Below are 27,046 nucleotides of genomic sequence, written 5' to 3'. Positions count from 1 at the left end.
CCCCAGCACTACCAGGCTACAACTCATACCATACATTTCAGCCACAAAACCTGGACCGAAATACAAAAGGTGGGGGAGTATCCATATTCATCAAGGATACCCACACCTCCAGGTTAGTGGCACAGCATAATGCTTCGGAGATCATCCACATGCAACTAACAATGGGCAAAACTGCTTTCAAATTATAGCTTGCTACAGATCACCCACCATGTCCCAGGACCCCCACTCTGCATTCCTGGAAACACTGTGAAACATAAAGGTCCTACCAAACACCCTGATATTGGTTGATTTCAATTACCCAAACATTAACTGGGAGAACTACTCAAGTACAAACTCCCTTGCCCAACATTTCCTAGAATTTATAAACTCAAACACCCTGGATCAACTGGTCACCACCCCCACCAGAGATGACAACATATTGGACCTGGTCATCACCCACATGGGTGACCAGTGTTCCACACCAGAGGTCAACCCCTCGTTGGTTAGATCTGACCATAAACTAATCACTCTGGATATCCACATTCCGCCACCACCCCTGGTCAAAGAAACCACTGTGAAAAACTTATCAAAAGCAAACTTCACGTTACTTGAGACTGAGGTGGGAAGATTCAAAGCCCCCATGCTAAAGGATAACGTTGTCCAAGCTGCAAAATCCTTTACTAATGCACTCTATGGGCACCTACAAGAATACATGGATTGTGCTATCCCAAACAAAACCAAGACTCACTCCTCCAAGAAAAGGAAACAGGTCTGGTGGACCCCTGCCATAAACAAGCTATACAACAGAAGATTATATAGCTTGTCAAAACAAGTCATGGGCATTCAGAATCGCCAATTAGCTGAAACACCTGATGTTCATAAGGGTCATTTGCATATATCCCATGTGCCTCTGATACAAGAGGTTTGGGAGGTCATGCAGTGGAAGTTCTAGCTTTGCTGGAGTTTTCGTTTTGTTTTTACTGATTGTTTTTTCAGTGACCTTCTCGCTTATTGTTCTAGTTTGTTGTTTGGGATAATTTTGCAGTGATCCTAATGATAATGGACATCATCTGGGTATAACAGCCCTGTGTTTCTTATTCTTTGTCAAACACTCTGCTTGTTCTGTGCTGATGAGGTTATAACAAGAGTGAAATATGCATATGCACAGCTAGTGGGGTTTGGCTTTATTGGCCTGAAATTGTCCATTAAAATGACAAAACAAGTCATAGGCATTCAGAATCGTCAATTAGCTGAAACACCTGATGTTCATAAGGGTCATTTGCATATATCCCATGTGCCTCTGATACAACAGGTTTGGGAGGTCACTCAGTGGAAGTTCTAGCTTTGTTGGAGTTTTTTTTTTTTGCAGTACAAAAATGTTCAGTTTCCAGGATTCAGTTTGATAAAGTTTACCTGAGGCGTGTTCCAGAGGCATTGTATGCAAGGAGTTTGGACTATTCCTGTCTCTCATTTATCCAAAAGGCATGTGAGTGGACCTTTGCTGACCACTTCCCCACATTCTATTCTGTGGTGAATACCAAAGGCCTGAGGTTACTCTTATTTAAAGTCTGCAATTAATAAATGTACATTTTCCCCAGAATCTTCCACACTGAGTGATTTGACATCAGGTAGAATAGCATCAGGTTCTCTGTTTCATATTGTGTAAGCTCTTAATGTACCCCAGTCTGGTCCACAGTTATCTAGCCTGGTCATATCAATGCTTGAAATGCTGGTCAAGAGTTGGCTAGGAGGCTGGCTACCACATAAGGTGTAGTGGAATCTCCTTTGGCTCTGCACCTTTCAAGGTGTGCATTTGATGGCCTTTCAAAGGCTGAGCCACCATTGGAGACATTCAGCTATGGTCACCTTCTCTATCCCGGTCAGCAACAAACTAGCATTAATTGAAAGGCCCTTAACTGTAAGGCCAAAGATGACACTCAGCTTGATTTAAAGAAGACATTTTTGGCATCTCTCTTGGTCCCTTTTTTTGCAGCAGAGATTGTGCACTTCCCATTTAGGTCCAATACATATCTCTTTAAAATCAGGGGAGGGTCTGCAAAGTCCTGCATCAGGAGTCCTTAGCTTTGTTAACTCTTGTCACAGTGGTGAACTGAGCTCTGGCACAATATTTTCCCACACTCTGTTGGAGGATGAATGTGGCAACTGATAATTGCTAAGGTTCATGCGGGAGGTAGTTACCCTTTCACTAAGGCTCCCATCCCCTCTAGATAAACTAGTTGGCTTTAGGTGGCTCTCTAGCTATCCTCCTGAGTGGCTTTTCTGGTGTCATTTAGTGGTGTCAGTGTACAAAATTGACTGGATTTCTCCCTTTATTAATGGATTGTAGCCCAGATGATATAGGTGGTGTCAGTATGCTTCTGTCTGTTGTGGTCTCACGTAGGTTCTCCATTCCCTTGATGAAGTCATACCTGGGTAGCATGCCTTTTTGCCTGATGGAAGAGAATGATATACCCCATCCATCTGGATCATCTGGGGGTATTGTGGGTTTTGAGTCTTCAGGAGGGCTCATTTCTCCTGTTTAAGGATGTCCAAACAGTTAACAATGAGCTAAATGTTTCTGTATACTGGTTTTGATCTATGTACGTGAGCTTTCCTTTTGGAAGACATAGTTCCAGTTGTCATTTTTCAGTACATTAAGGATGCGCGATACCTGAATCTTGCTGTAATGGCACGCAGTGGATCCCTGTGCTATGGGTTTTTCTGTGTATGCAAAAGACACTCAAATCCTTAGGTCTGGTGTCAGTCTATAGCTTTCCTAGACAGTAGAACTGATGGGTGTATTCTCTTCTAGCTGTCAGCCCTTTTTTTCCTTGATACATACACATACCTGTTCCTATCACCCCGGCCTCAGAGATGTCCTACCGTAGTGGTTGAATAGCTGAATATGTTTAGGCCATGTGTTTATTTTCTGTACCCATTCCTAGCTTGGTCTGTACCTACCCATATATCCCTTTCATGGCAGAGATTTAACCTGGCAAAGAAGTCCTCTTGCTGGCCAGGAGTTAGCCCATAACACAGAGTTAAGTCATGGGATAGAGATGCATAAATGATGGAGACTCAGATTTACTCCCTGTATAATGGTCCACTCGCTTTAATGGAAGTGTGTTGTGCAAAGCTGGATATTGTACAGAAATATTAACTAAAAACTACTTGTATCAACACAAAAGTTCAAAAACAACATATTGGAAGAAAGTCCAAATAATTTATTAATTCTACAATTTAGTACCTAGATAAGTAAAACTGATCTCATATTACAAAGATCTATGCCTGAAAATCCAGGTATTACAGTTTTGCCGTATAATGCAACCAACCATGTCTGCTCAGCTCTTGCTGCTATTTTAAACCCAATCTCATTTCATTAACAAATAAAATTAACTCAGACTGCCTGTAAACAGGTAGAGGAGAACACTCCCATCAGTTCCACTCTTTGGCAAACGTACCTCTCAACCTCTTACCACAAGAAAATCTGGACAAAGCAAAAATAGGGACAAATTTTAAATATTGCTCTTATGAAGTTAGAAAGTTGCTAGAATCAAATGTTTTATGTTATAATGCATTTTCTGAATAGTATGAAGTCTAAAACTAAAGTGTCTGTCATTATTTACTGAATTCAGTCCTCCCTGATATACTAGAAAACCACAAATTGTATGAGGAACAGATCCAAAATATGAAGCAAAAATCTAGACATTCTGTGAAAATCTGAACAGTTGAGAGGTTTGCTGGCAAAACTACAGATGAACATCAAACATAAGGATGTGGGTGGAGTGGCTGTCACTAAGTGGAAAACACCGAATCACGTTGTATTTTATTATAATTTGTAACCTCTTGCTCAGCTCTGGTATTTAAATATTTTCTCCTGATGCATCAGTAATCACCTCAGTGCTCAACATATCCAATTTGTGTCAAACCCCCCATATGGACATCTGTTAAAATTATGGATGTGCCTTAGGGGTATTTAAACTATACAGTCTCCTCTAGCATGGGATTTGGGAGAAATATGTCTTTAGAGGTTGTACATGATCACTGCAGCAGTTTTGAGGGGTTGGGTGAAAGGATTTTCTACCAGGTGCCTCTGATGGCTTTGCCTAGGATATCATGAAGTGTGTCTGCATCCTAAGAATGATGCTAACGTAGCTTTCTTGTTATAAATGTAAGTGGTGACATGGTCCAGTGGTAACTTGAAACATTTCCATTCTATTTATTCCTTTTTTTAGCAATAAAAAGGTGGTGTGGTGATATTCTACAAAGCCCATTCTGTTTGTCTCCATTTTCTGACCCAGCACAGATTATTATTGCATTTTTTTCTTGTTTTTTTCTGTGATGCAAATTTGCAGAATGGGAGAAATAGCTGCTGCTGCAGCACAAGAACTTGTTATGTTTATCATGAAGGGGCTGATATGGGGGCAGATATGGGTGCAGATTAACTCAGGATCATGCTGATTTCAATGTAGAGCAATCATTACATTGCCATTTGCCTTAAAATAGAGAACATCGACATCTGTGCAGTGACAGAGACCTAGTTCAAGGCTCCAGAGAGCACCCCTGCATTACCAGGCTATAATTCATACCACACCTTTCGGCCACCTAACCTGGACCAAAACACCAAAGGTGGAGGTGTGTCCATATTCATTAAGGATATCCACACCTTCAGGCTAGCTGCTCAGCATAATGCATCCGAGATTATCCAAGTACAACTAACTCTGGGCAACTCTGCAATTCAGATTGTAGCTTGCTACAGACCCCCCACCATGCCCCAGATTCCCACTCCTCATTTCTTGATACAATGGAAAATATTAGGGTACAACCTAACACCCTAATAATGGGCAATTTAAACTACCCCACCATTAACTGAGAAAACTACTTATGTACCAACTCTTGTGCTCAACGTTTTCTGGAATTCATAAATTCCAATGCTTTGGATCAGCTTATCCACACCCCCACCAGGGGCAGCAATATCCTAGACCTGGTCATTACCAACATGGGCAACTGATGTTCCACACCAGAGGTAAAGTCCTTGTTGGTCAGATCTGACCACAAGCTAATCACCCTAGACATCCACATCCTGCCCCCATTAGGAAAACCACCGTAAAAAATTTCTCCAAAGCCAGCTTCATGCTTCTTAAGACAGAAATGGCAAACTTCACGACACCCATGCTGACGGACAATAGAGGTATGACTGCTGAATCCTACACAAATGCACTTTATAAGCACCTACAAGAGTGCATGGATCGTGCAATCCCTAACAGAACCAAGATGCTATCTTCCAAAAAAAGGAAGCCAATCTGGTGGTCCCCTGCCATAAACAAACTACAACAGAAAAAAGAAACTTTTGCAAAAAAGAGTAAAATCCCATGACTGGAGGAACTCCCTGGTCAGCCTCAATAAGAAGCTGAGATCCCTCATAAAATCCTCCAAATCTAGTTACAAAAACAAAATCGCCACTGATTCCAAAGACAACCACAAAGCATTCTACAGCTATGTCAAGAATCTCAATGGCAACACTCAGATCTGCTCTGAATTACAGCACAATGGCACTAAATATAAAGAACCAACTGATATTGCCAACATACTGGCAGATAGGTTCATTGCTAACTTTACCCCTCTCTCATCCCCTAAAGGGCGCATCTCTATACCGGAAGAATGCAAAGTTCCTGTAATCACGGCTGCATAGGTAAAAAACACACTCTCCAAAGCCAAGAACACAGCATCCATGGAACCTGATAACATCCCAGGCTGCATTCTACATGAGCTACAAAACGAACTGCCACCCCACCTAAGTACCATGTTCAATTATAGCCTCACCTCAGGCTTTCTGCCCACTGAATGGCACACAGCGACGGTTATCCCACTCCACAAAGGGGGAGCCACCACGGACCCTGGGAACTACTGCCCCATTAGCCTGACAAGCCTGGTCTGCAAGGCCATAGAATGTATCATCATGGCACTTATAAACAATGACATTGGTAATCTCCAAACTCTGGACCCCACCCAGTTCGGGTTTGTAAAAGGCAGATCATGTCTCCTAAACCTGACAAACTTCTTTGAAGTGGTCACCAAAGCAGTAGATGAGGTTAAGGTGGTTTACACAGCCTATCTAGATCTTGCCAAGGCTTTTGACACCATCCCCCACACTGGAATTATAGATAAACTCACTAAACTAGGTATACATCCCTATGTCACAAGATGGGTTGCCAACTGGCTCACTAACAGAACCCACACTGTGAAAGTAGTAGACTCCAAATCCAACTTCAGACCAGTGACAAGTGGAGTACCACAGGGTTCATTCCTGGGTCCTCTCCTGTTTGGTATCTACTTCTCTGAAGTACAGGCTAATACAGAAGGTCTTTGACTAATGAAGTTTGCAGATGACTGAAAACTAGGAGCCATAATCGAAACTCCTAATCATGTGGACATCATACAAAAGGGCCTCACTGAGACAGATGCCTGGTGTCAAAGCCATGGCCTCAAGCTCAATGCCAAAAAGTGCATTGTCATGTTGGTATAGTGTATGGTGTCCAGCACAGCAACATCTGGTACACCACTGGTGACTGGTCTTGTGCTAGAAGTGAATTCACCCACTTTGACAGTATGTGTCCTGTCAGTGAGCCAGTTGGTTACCCATCTGCTAATGCAGGGGTTAATTCCACTCTGGGAGTGTTTCTCTATAATATTTGAGTAGGGGATTGTGTCAGATGTCTTGGCTAGGTCAAGATAGGTGGTATGCACTGTCTTTTCCTCATCCAGGGCCTTGGTGATTTTCTCAAAGAAGTCAACCATGTTTAACACGCATGATCTACCTTTAACGAATCTGAACTGGGTTAGATCCTGAGTTTGGAGATTACCTGGGTCCTTGTTAATAAGGTCTCTCCCTTTTTTAATTTCTCCAAATCTTTTGGGTTTCTAATACCATGATGAGAATGGACCCCATTCCTGAGTCAAAGTACAATTAAAGTTCATGAAATTAGTATTGTTTCACTCTTTGATGTCAGCCAAAAGTGCTCTTCGCAGTACTCACAATGTGCCCAGTAATGACTCCTTCTGTAATTTGTATGGAGTTACATGTATTGATGGCATATCTAAATATGATGGTAGACTCTTTTACAAGACCTGTTGCTCCTACTACTATTGGAACTATGTGAGTATCCTTCTTCCACATTGCTCTAGTTTCTGTCTGCAAATCCTGAAATTTTATAACTTTGTGTCTCTCTGTATACAGGACACTGTAGTCACTGGGTGTGGCGATTTCAGTGATCAATGCTACTTCTGTTTTCTTTTCTTGGACCATTCTATCCGGTTTTCTAGCATTTATAACACTGCTATTATGAACTGTCTTTGTGGGACTGCTTTTATTGGGATCCTGTTAAGCGGAGGAATTTTCTGTCGCTAGTTTCCTTTCTTCTCCGTTATCCATTTGTGTGGTGTTTCTAGCATTTATCTTTTGAACTGTTGGTAATGGATGATCCCATGTGATGCAGACTTCATCATTTTCTATGATGATTTGTGGCTGATATATTTTCAATGTTTTTCAGCCACTTCAAAACCATAATGTTTTAACAATCTCCAGTGCAACAGTCTTGCCACATTATTATGCCTTTTGGTATACAGATCTTCTGCCATTAGTATGTCACAACCAGCAACGAGGTGTGCGACTGTTTCCAGTTCGGTTTTACAAAACCTACATTTAACTATTTCTCCCACATGTTCAATGGACTTTGTAAACCAGCATGTACATAGACCACTGTCTTGAGCCACAAATATTAACCTTCATCTCTTGTTTTGAATTCATCTCTCCTTAACCATTCCTACATTCATTCCTGATCAACATGAGGTTCTTCCAGAACTTTTCTATACTTGCAACTATATTTATGCATTTTTCACATTTCTTGCCTTTTCATCTGATCCTTCACCTTATATACTTTCTTTTGTTTTTTGGCACATTCAGTTGCTGCCTGATTTTTATCTACCTCTGGTTTGATTTCCATTCCTGCTTGTGCTTTTGCTAGGTTAAGCAGAGAAAGCATCTTGGATTTATTCTCCTCATGTTTCAAAACTTTCACTACATTTGGGTCTTGTGAGGTTTAACAGATATGTTTGAAGCCCCAGGATTGCAGATCTGAACATGTAATCAATTTCAAGGAAGCTCATCCCTCCTTCGGAATAGGGAATATATAATCTTGGTATGCATTGATTTTTATTGATCATTTGGTGGGCATGAAGCATCCGTCTTGTTTTAATATCTAATCTATCCAGCATGTTTTGAGGCCAATCAATCACTTCAAAAATATAATTGAGGACAGGAAGAGCAAATTGGTTTATAGCTTGGATTTTGTTCCTAGATGTCAGTGCTGTTTTCAGGATTAATTAAAGTCTTCTGAAGTATTCCTTACTAAGTTTTACTTGCATTTTTTCATGTTTTATTGCTGATCCTTCAATTCCCAAGTATTTATACACGCCCTCTTGCTCAAGTTATTTTATATCACATTATTGTCCCAAACTGATGTTTTCCTGCTGCTGCAGTTTTCCTACTTTAAAGGTGGCTTTTGCATATTTATCAAGGCCAAATGACATTCTAATATCATCTGAAAAAGTTTTGACAACCTGCAGCTATGCTTTCAGTTCCTCATCTGATGAGCTATACAGTTTTAAATCATCGACAAAGAGAAGATGAGAAGTCTTTAGACTATGTTGTTTTCTAGGAGCCACATTATAGCCATGGCCTAAGCTGGCCTAAGGTCCATAATGATTCTTTCCATGGCCCTGCAGATGAAGTTAGTGAAGCTTATGGGTCTATAATTTCCTGGGTCAGTTGATGGCCACCTTTGTAAAAGGGGATTACTGTTGCTGTCCTCTGTTCCACCAAAACAGAAAGTTCTCATGTTGTAGTTAAACAGGGATCCAAGTGAGTCTGCTAGGTCATGTTTTAAGTTGTTTAAAAGACAGCCTAGGATGTTGTCTGATCCCACTGATGCCATGTTTTTGGCCTTGGAGAGTGCTGAGATGTCCTGCTCTATTGAGATAATAGGCTGAGGAATGCTGCTAGTTATACTTTGGGGGATGACTGGAGGGGACGGGGGGGGGGTGAAGATTTCGCCAAATCTGTCAGCTAGCAGGTAGGCTATTACCTCTGGTTGAGTATGAGTGGTGCCATCCATAACCAGTTCAGTGCATAACTGGGTATTCCCTTTTAGATTTCGGATGTAGTTAAAGAATGCCTTGTGATTATCCTTAGCCAGGGAGGCTATTTTTGCTTCATAACTAGCTTTGGAGGACTCGACAAGATTTCTGATTTGTTTGTTTAAGCTAGAAAAGGATTTCTTCCTCTGCTGAGCCAGTTCTCTCTTGTTCTAGGACATTAGTTTCTTTGTCTAGTTGTATAGCCTGTTTATACTAGGGGTCCACCGGGGTGGCTTGTTTTTTTGGTAAAACCTGGTTTTAATCTGGTCAGGTACAGCCAGTCCTGTACAAGTGCTTAAGTGGTTACACAGGGTATTGGTGTACATCTTTCATAGGAGTCTGTGGTATCTGTGTTTGAGGGGGCTTTGAAACTTCTTATATCATCAGTTAGTAGGAGGTTATTTGTCTTTGAAAATTTCTTAAGCGTTTTTGAGCTTGATGAGGTATCTGGTCTTATAATTACATCAAACAAGACTGATTTATGGTCCAATCTTATCAGGGAGAACATCACATGGGTGCAGTGCAATGCTGTCCCATGTTAGTGAGTACTGTGTCCAGGACATTTGAGCCTCTTGTGGAAGTGCTGACCAGTTGTTCCAGAGTATTTGCACTGACAAAGTTCAAGAACCCCTAAGCCAGCATGTTTGTGATCGTGTATGTTTCCCATTCAATGGTAGGAGTCACCCATGAGTAAGGTGTTGGGCTGTATAGCAAGTGACTCCAGTAAGTCCAGGTATGCAGTATGCTTTTTCTGTTTCATAGTAGAGGACGTATAGCTAGCTATGATGTGGTAGAGGGTTTTGCCTGTAGTTAATTGGCATGGAGTAGGTCAAGAGATTCATACTGTTTGACCAGTCTTAAGGTCAACTTATCCTTAATGAAGATGGATACACCTCCTCCTTTGGTTCTATCAGACTCAGCTTGTGGTCTGAACATATGGAAGACATTGTAGCCCTGCATGGTCAGAGTGCTTTCCATGCCTTTGAACCATGTCTCGGTGACTGCACAGACATCGACATCTTCCAAAGTGAAGAGTGCATCCAGGGAGTGCAGTTTCTTATTTAGACTCCTAGCATTAAGCAGCAATATCTTGAGTTTACCTAGAGAGGATTTTATTATGTCTGGAGGTTGGTTATTTTGACACTGCCTAAAAAGGCACAGTAGAGGTATTTATTTATTTATTTATTTATTTATTTATTAACCGGGTTAGTCCAACTGGGCTTTGGACCCATTTTCAGTGGAGACTCGAGGAGAAAAGCTCCATGAAACACAGCAATTTACAATAGAAATTATACAATTACTAAGTAGATCTTTTAAATGCACAGTTTACACAAACAGATGATATTACTTAAAGAAAATGTACACAGTGTTGAATATGATAAACCTGATTTAACAATAGATATGTTAAATCAAAAGAAAAAATTTAAAAGGCAATATACCTGTAGTATATTACAGGGTAACATTGTGATTACATATTTACATATTTACATTACTAGTTTGATTTGTCAGTGCAGGTATCAGGGATTTGGGGAGAAAAATGACTGGCATGATTTGGACAAATCAGTTGAAAAAAGGGGGGTACATGACATAGGGGATGGGGAAAGTTATCAGGTTGGGGCTTGGCATGGACAGATTTTAGAGTTTAGTAGGTGAGTCTTGAGTTTTTCTTTGAAATGGGATGGGTGGGTGATGGAACAGATGTCCCTGGGAAGCTTGTTCCAGGCTTGGGCAATGGAGGATTTGTAGAAGTATTTGCCGATAGTTTTTTTGGGTTGTGGGTTTGTAGTTGTAGTTGGTTAGAAGTACGAAGAGTACGAGGAGGAGAATAGATTGAGATGAGAGAAGAGAGAGCTGGGCAGGACGAAGGTTTGTAGAGAAGGGAGTGTAGCATTTGAAGCTGATATAGCTGCAATAAGTGGGGGAATTCAAGCCAGTGTAGAGTTAAGGGATAAGCAGCGGTGTGCATTATATGGTGAGTTTGTAACAAATGTAGCTAACTTATGGTATATTTGTTGGAGTTTGTTTAAGGTAGCGAATGCTTTTGCCACTATCTGAAAGCCTAGAGGAGACAGGTGCAGAACATCTCTGGCAAAGCAGCATGGCCTGTCAACCATGTCTTCCAAAGGTGACAGATATTGGATCCCCTTGGACTGACACCAGACACTTAATCAATTACCAAAGTCAGTCATTTTTGTTTGTATTGTGGCATCATCCTTGGAGAAGGTAAAGTGCTACTTATGGCTAAGCTTATACCTGCCTGTGACATGTAATCTGAGACCTCAATCATGTATCTCTTCATATAGTCCAGTGAGGTACATTCACACCCACCTGGACTATGACAGAGTCATACTGGTACTTGTGGTTGATTGATTTGAGTGCTTGAGTGACTTGATGGATCCTGGCACCTGACAGGCAGCTAACCATAACCTGCTCCATGTCCAGCCTGGTGAGAGAAACTTCATTGTGTCTCATAATGGAGTCACCTATGACCAGTACATTAGGTTTTGTGGTGTTGCGCTTTATTGGCTTATTTGTTGAGACAATGGTGTGTGTGTGTTATTATGTGTTGTGGTTGTTTTTTGCATTTTTATTTGTGTAAGTGGTTTCCATTTGGGAGGCCTCTGATCTTTAAAAAAAGTTACTAGTGAGTACTTCCGCATATGTGGGTTTATGTGTCCTGCCTTTATTTAGTGCGGGAAGTGTGTGTATGCTGACAACCTGTTTCTCATTCAATTTATCCTTATGTGAGTCTTGCCTCAAATTTCATTGGATAACTACATCTGTCACAAAAAGCATTTGTTTGTTTCAGGAGTAAGTGGTTGTCAGTATACATAAGACAATTGCTACATTGCCTCAGGATGCCCATGTCTATAAGCCTGGCCAGAGAGATGATGGGAAACTAGCCATCCATGATAGCAGGCTCTTATTGTATGTCTTATCAGGGAAGAAAATGGGTTAATTTGTCAGAACTGTGCTGGTAGTGCCGAGACTACAAGAGGGACCTATACTTTGTGTAGGCTAAGGTTGATCAATATGGCAATGCTGCTCAGTGTGCAATTGAGTTGCTCCTAGAGCAGCAGAAAATCTTGGAAGTGGTTTATCGACAGCTGTTTAGGGAAAAAAACTGAGCTTCTAGGCTTTTGCATCTATACAAGGGCATTGCTAACCACCGCTGCATGAGGAGCAGCACCCTGCAAATGTGAGGCTGAAATATGAGCAAAAAGAAACAAGTTTTAAGCAACTACCAAGCAGGAAACACACAATAAGCCTTCCACTAGCTGTCCCCAACTCAGACAGGTTAAATTAGCACACTTCTGCCACAAGAGTGCAGACAAACACCTTCTTAATGTAGAATAGTTGGTTTGGAGCCCAAGTGTAACAAGACCACACAAACTATGTACAACAGCCCTACAACTTAACAGATGCAGTACAATTAACTACTTAAAGTGAAAGCAGACAATACATGTTTTAACTACTAAAATACAGTCACAGTATATAGAGAAGTACAAAAAGATACTTAGAACCTTTTTGTGTGCTTCCCAGCTCAAACAGACCATGTAAACACCTACTGCCACTAGATGAATAATCCCAGTTCTCCTAATGTAAAAGCACAGCAAAGGAGTGTTCAGAGTAAAATGCTACCACAAAAAAAACTTAAAGATACAAATACAACAGTGTACTTTAAACAGCTTATAAAAGTGTGATTATTCAGTAAAAGTCTTTGCTTTGTATAAATGAGCAAAGATCCACTGCATTGTACAGGATTTATAAAGGCACTAAAACAAGGTAAGCCTATTAATAATCCCTCCAGCCAATAAAACTACATGCAGAAATCTCAGGTGTTTCCCCAACCTAAACAGACAAGGCTATCTGCCAGTGAACTAGATGGAAAATCCACTGACATCTTGATGTAAAACCAAGTGCTTGCTAGTGTGCAAAAATACATTAATTTATCCAACAGCTACCTAGATAATGAATTCAGAGCAAGTAAATCAGAAGAACAGACAGTGAGAAGAAAAATGCACTTTTTCAATATAAGCACAAGGAAAGCCAAATCAATAATTCAGAATATCAACAGCAGTGTAGGAAGGGAGAAGCTTATTAAGCTCAATTTACAGTTGGGGTGGACAGCTTAACATCACTAGGCTTAAAAAGCACATCAGTGAAGGAGAGGGTGGGTGGGAAAAACAAGCAGGGAATCACCAGCAGTGCTTTAGTTTATGTAGGCATGAAATATTTTCAGAAAAAGACAAAGGCCCAGAAATTCACTGTGTATTTAAGTATCACTCAAACAATTTAACCAATGAAGAAACGTGAAATGTGCAGACTAGCTAATTTAAGTGTCTATCTTTTACATAGAAGAAGAACACCAGACCAAGCACATTTCTTAAAACAGAAAACAAAATGGAGCAGGTAAAACAGAATGCATATCCCTCATAGACAAGAAAAATGGAAGTTTACTTTCCTCGCCTAGCAGGGAATCACCAGCAGTTCTTTAATTTATGCAGGCATGAAATTTTTTACAGAAAAAAGACAAAGGCCCATAAATTTGTTATGTATTTATGTATCACTCAAGCAATTTTGGTAAAACCAATCAGCACCTTTTCTAGTCGTGTAATATCAGTTCCAATATATGCAAAAACAAACAAAAAAAAACAACACCGTTTTCCATTATTGATTTATTAACTGACTTATAAATTGGGATTATAACTATTTTATATCTTGATCTAACAGTTCTTACCAAAGTTCTTATCACAGAGTAAGCACTCCTAAATATCTTTTTCACCTGACCTCCAGAGCTAAGATCACTATTAACACAGATACCCAAATCTTCAGATTTTTGGAATCCACAATTAGATACTTATACAGTAAGGATATACTAGAAATCTCCTACCCACATGCTTGTTTGTAAGAAAATTTGACTTCTGATTAGAAGACAAGTGATGGGCTAAAAACCGAATGGAATGATATTTTTAGTAAGATACAGGCAAAGAACAGAGATTGTTTGTTTCTTCTTTTTTGTGTGAAATACTGCTATGTTGCATTATGGCATCCATCTGGTGGTGTATTTAAATTCCCTGCTGAAAGAAGTTTGTGAAGCTCTGTCACTGCTCAGACATTAGTAAATACCTTGCTATTAACACTTACAAATAGTCTTTTGTATGATTATTTTTGGCTATTTCGTGTAAACTAGTAATGTGTGCTACAGTTTCATTGAAGTGTATCCAGAAAAATGAAGTTTTGACACGGTTTGCTTTGTACTCCATATTGAAAGTATTATTAAAATTAAATTATTAAAATGTTAGTCTGTCACATTTAATAATACACACCTAAAAGGTATGCAGTTATGATGACTGCATTGCATAAAACATGAAGGTTTTATGAGTATGCAAATATGTTAATTATTCGACTACAATGCTGATATTTTCCATAAATTACACTGTCATGTTAAAATTATGCAAGGAGTGATAACATTTATTGTAAGTCAGCTCCCATAATCTTAATGTACAACTCGTCAAAATATTGAAACTTAGTTTCCTTTCTTGAGTGTTCTAATAATGTATGTTTAGAAAAATATGAAATTTGACCATTTTATGGGGGAGTGTCAGTAAAATGCCAATGTATGCTCATAGGTTTATATTAGGCTAATGACCAGAAGGGTCTTTACAAGCCTAGCCATGCAACCCAGACCAGTTTTGCCCCCCAAGTTCCTTGGATGCCCATATGGGAGAGAATGTTAATAAAGAGGTATCTAAGGGTTATGTAGGGGAAGTATGTTAGTTGGGGATTAATTTGTTTACTGCTCTATTTATTGTTGCAGTCTTTAAAGGTGTCCAGTTATAATGAGTGTGCCTGTTTTATGCTAAAGTTTTTAGATTCTGCACATATTATATAATTAAGTTGGGGAGATCTTACTGTTGACTTTCATCAGAATTTAGTGGATGAGCCCTAAAAGTTCATATTTAGTATGCATTACAAAATGCTCATTACAGCTGGGTGACGCCTCCAGGTGTTTCTGCAGTTGCATCCTACTAATGCCTCTAGTTGTCAAATATTGCTTGTTCATATTTGCATTAATAATTCCAAAACCATACTATATGCAAAGTATTAAACAATTTCATTTTAAAGGTCACAGAATGGCAACCACAGCTGTATTGATATTTGTCCTCTGTCTAGTGCAGGTAAAGATAAATTAATTGTTGTTCTTATAATATTTATTCATATTGTCATAAATGGCATGTTTTTTCTTAATATCTTGGCATCCAAATTGTACACACAGAACTGCTTAGCCTCATAGGAAAGCACTCAGCTGGGTGAACAAAATGCTGTTGACAGTATATGTAACATGAGCAGTTGCTGAGATAGTGTAAGTTTTACAAAATATTATAAACTTAATAGTTACTGTGTTTTCTGTGACTTATAAAATCCAGTTTAAGACCTAGAACCTAAAGAATACTACTGTTATAAAAAAATGAAGTTGAAGAGTTTGACATTTAGTAACCCCTTTGGTTCTAGAGATATGAGCATTTGTTTGAAATATGAGGTCATAATTTGATTCTATCAAAAAGCATAGGCTCCACCCACTGGAAGTTACTGTGCAAACTTCCAGAGCTCCATTGGAGAGAATGAGTTAATGAATGAAGTGTCATACAAATATTACTCAGAAGTTTTATGCTGTCATTGTTATATTTACTGTTCAGTGAGTTTTCTAATGCTGTCTGTTATATACCTCTGTCTATAGTGTTTAATGCAGGACAACATAGAAGTACAAATAAATATGACATAGTTGTGTTACTACCAGGAAACCTGCATAACCTGCAGAAGGGGTACAGCTACCTAACAAATAGATCCCAAGCAGTCAGACGGCAACAAGAATACTTATCATTTCTACCCCTCCTGTTTAACATATTTCTAAATGATCTACACACTGCTTCCAAGCACATCACTCTTATAGAATAAACCGATGACTCCATACTGATCTGCACAGCCTCTAGCCTACAAAAACTCAGGAATCCTTTACGTCTATAGAATCCTGGCTAGACAACTCACAACACCTACTTAACCCCAAAAACAAGACTACTACTTTTCACCACTAAAACCATCTCCCAAAGCAAAACTCTTGTCAAAATCACTTCATTAAATACCCCTCATTGAGCAGGTCCCTCACACCAAACTATTAGGAGTCAGCATTGATGACACCTTGAAATTTGACCCGTACTTCCAAACTGCTACTAAAAAACACCAAAAGATTAGCTTCTTATAGAGAACAAAACCATACCTAACAGACAGAACTAGAGAAAACACAGCTAAATCCTACCTCCTACCTAGCTACTCTATGCCTTCACACTCTTTACTAACCTACAAACTTCCACACAAAGCTAGAACAATGCTACAATAAAAAAGCTCACTTTGCTGCAAATTGCTTCTGTAGGGCTCATCACTGTTCTGCCCTTAATTAAATTAGACTAACTCCCACATCACCCCCATTATAGTTCACTTCACTAGCTCATACTCAAATATACTGCCATAATACGTGTCCGGCACTAAAAGGCCAGCTTCATCACAACCACCCTACCAAAGCTCTTCGCTCTAAAGACAAGCTCCTCCTCTCCACCACTAAAGCCCAAAATGCATTGGGAGCTTCCTTATACTCAAACTCTGCAGCTATCCCCTGGGATGCACTCCCACATGCTCTCAGGCTTCTTGAAAACCAGCAGGTATTCACAATACATCCAAGAGAACACGTCTACATCCTGGCTCTGCAGGATAAGTAATACAACTCTGCTTTCTTCCTCCTTTTCACTATAAATCCATCTCCTTTACTCTGTTACCACTATCGCCTGTCGTCTCCCACCTAACCGTCTACCTGTGCCTTTCTTAACTTCTTTTACCATTTATTTTATTGATATCTTAAAATGAAATCAACCTTTTGCTATGTACCCTTTGTAAATAACTTACTACACTGTATTGTGACATCTATCCTACTGCATCGTTATTTATCTAACTATATCTGTATAGAGTATAATTGTATAAGAGGCCTTACTAATCGAACTATATCTGTACAAAGCATAATTGCTAAAACAGGCCTTGCTACCAAATGTATCATCACTATCTTATCTATTCTGACTGTGTAAAATTTAATTTAATTGTAGTTCACCTGACACTGTTGATATTACATAACTTAAAAGACGTTTCACTGTACTGCATGTACTGCAGCTTTTTTTCCTGAGTCTTCACTGAAAAGGGGTCTTTGTGTCCAGACGGATCTTCCTGGTTAACAAATGTTAGATAAATAAATGTACCATTTTAATGCTGAAGTTTTAGAAGTATGTAAAGCTGTTGATCTTCGTATAGATAGCTGTCATTGATATATGACAAGTAATTGGTGTACACCTAATGATGACATTTAGTAGACTTTAGTAATGTCATCGACTATTACCAAGAAGCTATACATCATTGTTACTGCAAAACTAAAACACATAATGAGTGAGCTTCCTTATGAGCGCATTTATTATCAGCCTTTGCTCATTACATTTAATTAATTAATTAATTAATTAATTAATTTATTTATTTATTTAATATTTGTTTATCAGGAAAGTCCAACTGGGCTACAACCAATTTTCAGCAGAGGCCTGTGGATAAAAGCTCCAAATACAAGAAAATTATAAAGAACATTATAAAGAATACTCCATAGTAAAGTTTGTACAAAAAAGATAAATGAACATAGGAATAAAATTACAGTAACACCCCTTAATATAATAATATAACAGCAACAGTGCTTAGAAAATAAACAGCTACTCAGTTTTCATACTAAATACAAGCTAAACATAGAAGTAATATTTTAAAGTAGTAACCCTAAATATTAAATATAATCAAATAAGTAAGAGAATGCATAGAAAATGGACATCTACACAATGCAGGTGAATATGGTGCAGCCATGGGGTTATTACAATGACTGTGTAACCCATTAACATTATTATAGAAAATGGACATCTACACAATGCAGGTGAATATGGTGCAGCTATGGGGTTATTACAGTGACTGTGTAACCCATTAACATTATTATAGAAAATGGACATCTACACAATGCAGGTGAATATGGTGCAGCTATGGGGTTATTACAGTGACTGTGTAACCCATTAACATTATTATAGAAAATGGACATCTACACAATGCAGGTGAATATGATGCAGCTATGGGGTTATTACAGTGACTGTGTAACCCATTAACATTATTATAGAAAATGGACATCTACACAATGCAGGTGAATATGGTGCAGCTATGGGGTTATTACAATGACTGTGTAACCCATTAACATTATTACAGCATTACTGCCGATGTTTCTACATAATTATCTTGCTAATAATTTAGTAAGTTTTATGAGTAAATGTTGTATACATGACAATGCTATAAACATGTTTTGGAAAATGAAACTGTAATGCAGTATTCAATGTGTGTATGGCACTCAAATTGTTTAGAAAAGATGCACCCTGCTGCAGATTTAAAAGTCAGTGTAATAAAATAATTCCTTGCAAAAGTTATTAGATGATATTGTGGATGTGATGAAGGCAAAAATATAGGTGATTTCCATTCATGAGTATAATTCTTAATCAGGGTCCTTGTACATTTTGGTTAATGTTCTTTGATATAGATAGACAAATACTCCTGAGACTAAATGTTCTGGAAGGTTGAATAGCTATTGGACTCTGCCTAGTTCCTAGTGTGGTTGGCATATTGTTTGTATCAGTATGCAGAATGAAACAAAATGATTTATGGCTTATCTATACTTTTCTATATACAGATATTTCAGTTAGTGTAATCATACTGTGTTTCATTGTCTGAGCCAGTGAAGCAGTTTATGTGTTTTTCCCCTTTTTTCCACTATAGTGTGACTATGGAGTATGTGTATATAGGTTGGGGGGGTTGAAGGGAGTCAGACTTTCTTGGAGGGGTGCAGGGGGCTTGCCCACTGTAAAAACATTTTTTTTCTGTTTTTTTTTTTTTTTTATTAATACTTTTCAGAATTTAAATATCTGGACAAGCATATCTCGAATAAAAGTAAGGAACCCATTTATAACTACATTGCCTTTTACTTTAGGTAGGCTCACTGATGGTGATGAGGCTTAAACCCCCTCCCGGTTACAGCAGTAAGCAGATAACTTGTTTGTAGTACTAGTCTTCTTGGTGAAAGTTGAACTAATGGATGTTACAGGTTATCTGTTTTTACTAGTCTTATTGGTGAGAGTTGAACTAATAGATGTACTGATTATCCTTTTTACTAGTCTTATTGGTGACTATTGAACTAATGGATGCGACGGGTTATCTTTTTCTACTAGTCTTATTGGTAGAAGTTGAACGAATGGATGCTACATGTTATCCTTTTTTACTAGTCTTATTGGTAACAGTTGAACTAATGGATGCTACATGTTATCCTTTTTTACTAGTCTTATTGGTGACAGTTGAACTAATGGATGCTACATGTCCTTTTTTACTAGTCTTATTGGTGACAGTTGAACGAATGGATGCTACATGTTGTCCTTTTTTACTAGTCTTATTGGTAACAGTTGAACTAATGGATGCTACAGGTTATCTTTTTCTACTAGTCTTATTGGTGGAACTAATGGATGTTACAGGTAATCATTTTTACTAGTCTTATTGGTAAAAGTTGAACTAATAGATGCTACATGTTATCCTTTTTTACTAGTCTTATTGGTGACAGTTGAACTAATGGATGCTACATGTTATCCTTTTTTACTAGTCTTATTGGTGACAGTTGAACTAATGGATGCTACATGTTATCCTTTTTTACTAGTCTTATTGGTTGAACTAATGGATGCTACATGTTATCCTTTTTTACTAGTCTTATTGGTGACAGTTGAACTAATGGATGCTACGTTATCCTTTTTTTACTAGTCTTATTGGTGACAGTTGAACTAATGGATGCTACAGGTTATCTGTTTTTACTAGTCTTATTAGTGACAGTTGAACTAATGCATGCTGCATGTTGCCCTTTTTTACTAGTCTTATTGGTGACAATTGAACTAATGGATGTTACAGGTTATCATTTTTTACTAGTCTTATTGGTGACAATTGAACTAATGGATGCTACATGTTGTCCTTTTTTACTAGTCTTATTGGTGGAAGTTGAACAAATAGGTTCATAGGTGTGTACTAGACTAATGGCCCTGGAGCCTTTACAAGCCTAGCCCATAGGATTACCCTGGCATCGTGCCACCCAACCTTAGTTCCTAGTACCTCTGTTGAGTGGAGTCACTGGAGTTATCCCCAGGGTGAATTTTCTATTTGCCATCCACTCATCAAGATTTCTCTTGAAGAGGGTCAGTGAGGTGCTCTGCTTGACATGTATGGGAAGTCTCTTCCATAGCATGGGCAGTTTCTGGGTTATGAACCTGTTCCTCCAGCTTGTTCTGTTGATTGTGGTAATGAGGTTGGGGTCTCTGGAGCATGTAGTGTGGAGGGATTGAAATTTCTTTAGCTGTAGCATTTCTAACAGAGCTGGGTCAGACATGGCTTTGTAAGTCAAGCAGAGATCGCCTCTAAGTAGGCGATATGAGACAGAGAATAGTTGGGGTTTTTTGAGTTTGCCCATATAGGACAAATGTTTAAGGCCTAGGATCCTCTTTGTGAGGTACTTTTGCAGCCTGGATGCTACAGGTTATCCATTTTTACTAGTCGTATTGATGACGGTTGAACTAATGGATACTACAGGTTATCATTTTTTACTAGTTCTATTGGTGATAGTTGAACTAATGGATGCCACAGATGATGCTTGTTTACTATTCATATTTGTGACAGTTGAACTAATGGGCACTATAGGTTATACTTTTTTGCTAGTCGTATTGGTGACAGTTGTCCTAATGAAGCTACATGATATCCTTTTTTACTAGTCTTATTGATGGAATTTGAACTAATGGATTTATTTATTTTATTTATTTGCTTTTCTTGACCAGGGAAGTCCATTGGACTGAAAAGAGCCCATTTTTAGTGAAGGCCTGTGGAGAAAGGTTCTATAAATAAAATACAATATAATAAAACATTAGTTAAACACGGATTTACAAAGAGTGAAAACATAAAACTCACTTGGAATGTTACACAATTATGTGGCTAAGAAAGCTGTTAAAAAATGTTCACCTCGTGGCAAAAGAAATAGTAACCAGTTCAACAGACAAGATGGACAAGCTATGCACTTATACAGTTATACAGTTATGCACTTATACAGTTATACAGTTATACAGATATACAGTTATGCACTTATACAGTTATACAGTTGTACAGTTATACAGTTATACAGTTATACACTTATACAGTTATACACTTATACACTTATACAGTTATACACTTATACAATTATACAGTTATACAGTTATACACTTATACAGTTATACACTTATACAGTTATACAGTTATACACTTATACACTTATACACTTACTTACACACTTACACACTTATACAGTTATACAGTTATACACTTATACAGTTATACAGTTATACAGTTATACACTTATAGAGTTATACAGTTATACAGTTATACACTTATACAGTTATACAGTTATACAGTTATACACTTATAGAGTTATACAGTTATACAGTTATACAGTTATAGTTATACACTTATACACTTATATAGTTATACAGTTATACACTTATACAGTTATACAGTTATACAGTTATACAGTTATACAGTTATACACATACAGTTATACAGTTATACACTTATACAGTTATAAAGTTATACAGTTATGCACTTATACAGTTATACAGTTATGCACTTATACAGTTATACAGTTATACAGTTATACAGTTATGCACTTATACAGTTATACAGTTATACACTTATACAGTTATACACTTATACAGTTATAAAGTTATACAGTTATACACATACAGTTATACAGTTGTACACTTATACAGTTATACAGTTATACAGTTATACAGTTATGCACTTATACAGTTATACAGTTATACAGTCATACAGTCATACAGTTATACACATACAGTTATACAGTTATACACGTATACACATACACTTATACACTTATACAGTTATACACTTACACACTTACACACTTATACAGTTATACAGTTATACAGTTATACACATACACTTATACAGTTATACAGTTATATAGTTATACAGTTATACACTTATACAGTTATACAGTTATACACTTATACACTTATACAGTTATACAGTTATACAGTTATACAGTTACACTTATACAGTTATACAGTTATACACTTATACAGTTATACAGTTATACAGTTATGCACTTATACAGTTATACAGTTATACAGTTATTCAGTTATGCACTTATACAGTTGTACAGTTATACAGTTATGCACTTATACAGTTATACAGTTATACAGTTATACACTTATACACTTGTACATTATGCACTTATACAGTTATGCACTTATACAGCTATGCACTTATACAGTTATACAGTTATATATTATGCACTTATACAGTTATACAGTTATACACATACAGTCATACAGTTATACAGTTATACAATTATACAGTTATACAGTTATACAGTTATACACTTATACACTTATACAGTTATACAGTTATACACTTATACAGTTATACAGTTATACACATACAGTTATACAGTTATACAATTATACACTTATACAGTTATACAGTTATACAGTTATAGTTATACACTTATACAGTTATACAGTTATACACTTATACAGTTATACAGTTATACAGTTATACACTTATAGAGTTATACAGTTATACAGTTATAGTTATACACTTATACAGTTATACAGTTATACAGCTATACACTTATACAGTTATACAGTTATACACATACAGTTATACAGTTATACACTTATACAGTTATACAGTTATACAGTTATACAGTTATGCACTTATACAGTTATACAGTTATACAGTCATACAGTTAAACAGTTATACACATACAGTTATACAGTTATACACTTATACACATACACTTATACACTTATACAGTTATACACTTACACACTTATACACTTATGCAGTTATACAGTTATACAGTTATACAGTTATACAGTTATACACTTATACAGTTATACAGTTATACGCTTATACAGTTATACAGTTATACACTTATACAGTGTTACAGTTATACACTTATACACTTATACAGTTATACAGTTATACAGTTACACTTATACACTTATACAGTTATACAGTTATACACTTATACAGTTATACAGTTATACAGTTATGCACTTATACAGTTATGCACTTATACAGTTATACAGTTATACAGTTATACAGTCATGCACTTATACAGTTATACAGTTATACAGTTATATAGTTATACAGTCATACAGTTATACAGTTATACAGTTATACAGTTATACACTTATACACTTATACACTTATACATTATGCACTTATACAGTTATGCACTTATACAGCTATGCACTTATACAGTTATACATTATGCACTTATACAGTTTTACAGTTATACACTTACACACTTATACAGTTATACAGTTATACACTTATACACTTATACAATTATACAGTTATACACTTATACAGTTATACAGTTATACAGTTATGCACTTATACAGTTATACAGCTGTACAGTTATGCTCTTATACAGTTATACAGTTATGCACTTATACAGTTATACAGTTATACAGATATACAGTTATGCACTTATACAGTTATACAGTTGTACAGTTATACACTTATACAGTTATACATTTATACAATTATACAGTTATACAGTTATACACTTATACAGTTATACAGTTATACACTTATATAGTTATACAGTTATACAGTTATACACTTATACAGTTATACACTTACACACTTATACAGTTATACAGTTATACACTTATACACTTATACAGTTATACAGTTATACACTTATACAGTTATACAGTTATACAGTTATAGAGTTATACAGTTTTACAGTTATACACTTATGCAGTTATACAGTTATAGTTATACACTTATACACTTATACAGTTATACAATTATACACTTATACACTTATACAGTTATACAGTTATACACTTATACAGTTATACAGTTATACACATACAGTTATACAGTTATACACTTATACAGTTATACAGTTATGCACTTATACAGTTATACAGTTATACAGTCATACAGTTATACAGTTATACACATACAGTTATACAGTTTACACTTATACACTTATACACTTATACAGTTATACACTTACACACTTATACAGTTATACAGTTATACAGTTATACACTTATACAGTTATACAGTTATACACTTATACAGTTATACAGTTATATAGTTATACAGTTATACACTTATAGAGTTATACAGTTATACGCTTATACAGTTATACAGTTATACACTTATACACTTATACAGTTATACAGTTATACACAGTTATACAGTTATACAGTTACACTTATACAGTTATACAGTTATACAGTTATGCACTTATACAGTTATACAGTTATACAGTTATGCACTTATACAGTTATACAGTTATACAGTTATACAGTTATGCAGTTATACAGTTATACAGTTATACAGTTATGCACTTATACAGTTATACAGTTATACAGTCATGCAGTTATACAGTTATACAGTTATACACTTATACAGTTATACAGTTATACAGTTATACACTTATACAGTTATACAGTTATACACTTATACACTTATACATTATGCACTTATACAGTTATGCACTTATACAGCTATGCACTTCTACAGTTATACAGTTATACATTATGCACTTATACAGTTATACAGTTATACACGTATACAGTTATACAGTTATACAGTTATGCACTTATACAGTTATACAGTTATACACTTATACAGTTATACACTTATACAGTTATACACTTATACACTTATACATTATGCACTTATACAGTTATGCACTTATACAGCTATGCACTTATACAGTTATACAGTTATACATTATGCACTTATACAGTTATACAGTTATACACGTATACAGTTATACAGTTATGCACTTATACAGTTATGCACTTATATAGTTATGCACTTATACAGTTATGCACTTATACAGTTCTACTTATACAAGGTGAAGATAAAGGAGCTAGAGGGGGCTTTTCATGGGTGACACTAAAGTTGGGAGAATAATGATGGGTGTAGGGACTGAAAGATTCAAATAGGTGATCAGGTTATAAAGGATTGAGAGACAGAGCATGGGCAAAGCCATTGAGTGGAAAGATATTGGTGTAAACTGGGAGACAGAGTATGGGCAACACCATTGATTAGAATGATATTGGTGTAAACTGGGAAACAGAGCATGAGCAAAGCCATTGATTAGAACGATATTGGTGCAAAGACTTTTTGATTATGAATATGGTCCAGAGAGGGAGGTGGAAGTGTGTTCCAGAGTTTGGCCACAGTAAAAGAGTAGAGATGTTGACCAGCAGGAAGTTTTTGTCTGCTTACTTGGATACGAGATTGATTTTCAGATCTGAGATGCCTGTCGGGTTGATAAGGAGTCAGAAGGGAAGCAAAGGGTGGGCATTCAAGACGTTTATACATAATTCTGTGTGCTGTAGGTAGTTGTATGTAGATAAGATTTTGTGGGGGTTCGAGCCAGTTCAGGGACTATACAGAGCAGCAATGATGGCATGAATATTTTGCTTTAGTCACAAACTTACACATTTTGTTATAGCAGGTGGCCATCTTAGTTTTTAAGCAGGACTGGATGTTTGCTGTAAAGGAGAGAAGGTAGAAGAAATTTTGAAGCAAGTGTTTGTGTAGTGGAGTAGTTTAAAAAGTATTTATGTCTATATATGTTAAGTTTTCATATATGGTAACACCAAGTAGCTTGGTATAGGGAACTACCTCTATGGCAGTTTTGTTTAAAGAGTAAATGATAAATTCAGATTTGTTAATAATGGTATTTCTTTGGGGGGGGGCAGGTGCTTGGTTTTATTAGGATTAAGGGCAAGGTGATTGTTTATCATCCAGGTTTCCATTGTGGAGAAAACAATTTTAGCTTAACCAGAAGGTCTGATTTTGAGGTGGCAGAGCAGATGATTGCAGAGTCATCTGCATTTTGATCTACTGTACCATGAGTGAGAGCAGAGTGAAAGTTATTAATGAAAATGCTGAAAAAAAGAGGCCCTAAGATGGACCCTTGGGGAACTCCAGTGGCAGTGAGAAAAGGTGAGAGGGAGTGTAGCCATTTGGTGGATTGTTGTCTGTTTGTAAGATAGTTGGTAAACCAGTCAAGGACAGGACCAGACATGCCCAGGTGTGAGAGTTTTGAAAGGAGGAGAGACCGGGAAATAGAATCAAAGGCCTTTGAGAGATCAAGGAAGAGTGCAGAGACAATTTGACCTTCATTATGAGCATGGTTAATAGTGATCAAGAAGGGTCTATATTAGATCACCAAACACTTAAAAAAGCGAACAGTGATTAATCAACCCTATGTAAGCGAAAGCTTACAATTTCGATCTGTCACTGTTCCAACAACAAAAAAAAAAAAACATTTTAAACATTACATTAAGTGGGGGGTTTCGCCCCACACACCCCCCTACTTAAATATACCAACTCTGAGACCGCACTACAGTGCTGAAAACAGTAAAGTAATAAAGCAGCCAAGCAAATTCTTTCTCAGGGAAAGAATTTGCTCAAGAACCGCTTCAATATTTTGCCATTTCAGGCTTTTGAGTTCGACCAAGATGCATTCAAAAGAATGCATCTTCTTCTTCTCATAGGGAACCTTCAAGAAGGATAGGAGAGCAGCCGTAGTGCTGTGTCTGAGCCAAAAAACATGTTGAATAGTGGAAAGGAATTGGTTTTGGATTAGCAATTCATAAGTTGGGTCTGAATAATTTGTTCATTA

Source organism: Protopterus annectens, chromosome 11.part0 (genome assembly GCF_019279795.1).
Source record: "Protopterus annectens isolate FY-2018-M chromosome 11.part0, PAN1.0, whole genome shotgun sequence".
Taxonomy (NCBI): domain Eukaryota; kingdom Metazoa; phylum Chordata; order Ceratodontiformes; family Protopteridae; genus Protopterus; species Protopterus annectens.
This window is presented reverse-complemented; position numbering follows the sequence as displayed.